Genomic DNA, 3,568 nt, shown 5'->3' on the forward strand with positions numbered 1-3,568 from the left:
GTAATTCTCATTGTAAAGATCTTTTACCTCCCTGGTTAGCTGAATTCCTAGGTATTTTATTCTTTTTGTGGCAATTGTGAATAGGATTGCATTCTTCATTTGGCTCTTGGCTTGGCTATTATTGGTGTATAGGAATGCTAGTAATTTTTGTGCTTTAATTTTTTATCCTGAAATTTTGCTGGAGCTGTTTATAGGCTAACGGAGCTTTTGGGTTGAGACTCTGGGGTTTTCTATATATAAGATTATGTCATTTGCAAACAGAAACAATTTGACTTCCTCTCTTCCTATTTGAATGCCCTTTATTTTTTTTCTCTTGCCTGATTTTCCTGGTCAGGACTTCCAATACTATATTGAACAGGAGTGGTGAGAGAGGGCATCCTTGTCTTGCACTGGTTTTCAACAAGAATGCTTCCAGCTTTTACCCATTCAGTATGATGTTGGCTGTGGGTTTGCCATAGATGATGCTTATTATTTTGAGGTATGTTCCCTCAATACCTAGTTTATTGAGGTAATCATATGTGGTTTGCCTTCAGTTCTGCTTATGTGATGAATCGTATTTATTGATTTGCATATCTTGAGCCAACCTTGCATCCCAGGGATAAAGCCTACTTGATCTTGGTGGATTAGCTTTTTGATGTGCTGCCAGATTCTGTTTGTCAGTATTTTGTTGAGGATTTCTGCATCAATGTTCATCAAGAATATTAACCTGAAGTCTTCTTTTTCTGTTGTGTCTCTGCCAGGTTTGGGTATCAGAGTGATGTTGGCCTCACATAATGAGATGAGGAGTCCCTCCTCAATTTTTGGAATAGTTTCAGTGAGAATAATACCAGCTCTTCTTCATACATATGGTAGAATTTGGCTTTGAGTCTGTCTGGCCCTAAGCTTTTTTTTTTTTTTTTTTTTTTCCGCTTTGGTTGGTAGACTATTTATTACTGATTGAATTTTAAAGCTTGTTATTGGTCTGTTCAGGGAATCAATTTCTTCCTGGTTCAGTCTTGGATGGGTGTATGTGCCCAAGAATTTAACCATCTCTTCCAGGTTTTCTAGTTTGTGTGCATAGTGGTGTTTATAGTACTTTCTGATGGTTAATTTTATATCTGTGGGGTCAGTGGTAACATCCCCTTTGTCATTTCTAATTGTTTTTATTTGCATCTTCTCTCTCTTCTTATTAGTTCAGCTACTGGCCTATCTTATTAATTTTTCAGAAAAACACCAGCTGCTGGATTTGTTGATCTTTTGAATGGTCTTCTGTGTCTTGGTCTCCTTCAGTTCAGCTCTGATTTGTGTTATTTCTTGTCTTCTGCTAGGTTTGGGGTTGGTTTGCTCTTGCATCTCTAGTTCTCTTAGTTACGATGTTAAGTTGTGAATCTGAGATCTAACTTTTTGATGTGGACATTTAATGCTATAAATTTCCCTCTTACCACTACCTTAGCTGTGTCCCAGAGGTTCTGGTATATTGTATCTTTGTTCTCCTTAGTTTCAAAGAACTTCTTGATTTCTGTCTTAATTTCATTATCTACCACAAAGTTAATCAGAAGCATGTTGTTTAATTTTCATGTAATTGTGGGGTTTTGAGAAATTCTTTTAGTCTTGATTTCTAATTTTATTGCTTTATGGTTTGAAAGTATGTTTGGTATGATTTCAGTTTTTTTCTATTTGCTAAGGATTCTTTTATGTCTGATTGTTTGTTCTATTTTACAGTATGTGTCATGTGGCAATGAGAAGAATGCACATTCTGTTGTTTTGGGATGGAGAACTCCGTAGAGGTCTATCAGATCCATTTTGTCTAATGTTGAGTTCAGGTCCTGAATATCATTGCTAATTTTCTGCCTTTGCCTAATACTGTCAGTGGATTGTTGATGTCTCCAACATTATTGTGTGGGAGTCTAAGTATCTTTGTGAGTCTCTAAGAACTTGGTTTATGAATCTGGGTGCCTCTGTTTTGGGTGCATATATATTTAGGATAGTTAGGTCTTCTTGTTGAATTGTACTCTTTACCATTATTGTCATGCCCTCTTTTGTCTTTTTTTATCTTTGTGGTTTAAAATCTGTTTTGTCTGAGATTAGGATTGCAACCCTTGCTTTTATCTGATTTCCATTTGCTTGGTAGATTTTCCTCCATGCCTTTATTCTGAGCCTATGGATGTCATTGCATGTGAGATGTGTTTTGAAAACAGCATCCTGTTGGGTCTTGGTTTTCTATCTGCCTTACCACTCTGTGCTTTTTAAGTTGGGGCATTTAGCCCATTTACATTCAAAGTTAATATGAATATGTGTACATTTGATCCTGCCATTCTGTTGTTAGGTGGTTATTACGCTGACTTGTTTGTGTGGTTGCTTTATAGTGTCACTGCTCTGTTCACTTAAGTGTGTTTTTGTATTGGTTGGTAATGGCCTTTCCTTTCCATATTTAGTGCTCCTTTCAAGATCTCTTGTCAGGCGGGTCTAGTGGTAACAAACTACCTTACCATTTGCTTATAGGGAAAGGATTTTATTTCTTTTTTGGTAAGAAAGCTTAGTTTGGCTGGATATGTAATTCTTAGTTGAATATTTTTTTCTTTAAGAACATTATATAGGCTCTCAATCTCTTCCGGCTTTTAAGGTTTCTGCTGAGCAGCTTGCTGTTAGCCTGATGAGGTTCGCTTTGTAGGTGACTTGCCTTTTCTCTCTAACTGCCTTTAACATTCCTTTCTTTTATTTTGACCTTAGAAAATCTGATGATTGTGTGTCTTGGGGGTGATCTTCTTCTGTAGAATCTTGCAGAGTTATCTGTATTTCCTGAATTTGACTGTTGACTTCTCTAGAGAGGTTGGGGAAGTTTTTATAAATGAAAACGTGGAACAGTTTTCAGGTTGTTTGTGCCCTCCCCATCTCTTTGAGGGATGCCAATGATTAAAAATATGGAACACTCCACACATTTGCATATCATCCTTGTGTAGGAGTCATGCTAATCTTCTCTCTATCATTCCAATTTTAGTACAGGTGCTGTTAAAGTGAACACATAAGCCAAGTTTTCTAATAACAGCAAGGCAGCTGACTGTTCCCCAAGGGCAGCTGGCTCCTAAGAAAGAGGAGTGAACAGCTAACCATTCTCACTGGTCCTCCTAACCTCACTCATCTAATATTTCTGTTTCTGTAGGAAGGAATAAAGGGTGGAGCAATCAGCCAATGTGTTTAGAGAAAATTTCTTGTTATGAAAACAATCCTAAAATTCATATGGAACCAAAAAAGAACCAAAAGGATCTCACATAGCCAAGGCAAGACTAAGCAAAAAGAACAAACCTGGAGGCATCACACTACCAGACTTCAAACTATACTACAAGGCTATAGTTACAAAAGCGGCATGGTACTGGTATAAAAATAGGCATGTAAGGGCCAGGCGCAGTGGCTTATGCCTGTAATCCCAGCACTTTGGGAGGCTGAGGTAGGCAGATTACCTGAGGCTAGGAGTTTGAGACCAGCCTCACCAACATGGAGAAACCCCGTTTCTACTAAAAATATGAAATTAACTGGGTGTGGTGGCACATGCCTGTAATCCCAGTAATCCCAACTACTCGGGAGGCTGAGG

At 37.9% G+C, this 3,568-nt stretch overlaps 1 non-coding gene across 1 annotated transcript; it reads right to left on the minus strand.

Annotated features, from left to right (window-relative positions):
• Positions 1 to 2,894: 2,894 nt before the first annotated feature.
• On the minus strand, positions 2,895 to 3,001 carry LOC112426889 (U6 spliceosomal RNA). The gene has a single exon (XR_003018281.1). It is a non-coding gene; the product is annotated as a U6 spliceosomal RNA (small nuclear RNA).
• Between the last annotated feature and the right edge of the window lie 567 nt (positions 3,002 to 3,568).

The sequence above is a fragment of the Macaca nemestrina genome, chromosome 1, assembly GCF_043159975.1.
Source record: "Macaca nemestrina isolate mMacNem1 chromosome 1, mMacNem.hap1, whole genome shotgun sequence".
In the NCBI taxonomy this organism is placed as follows: domain Eukaryota; kingdom Metazoa; phylum Chordata; class Mammalia; order Primates; family Cercopithecidae; genus Macaca; species Macaca nemestrina.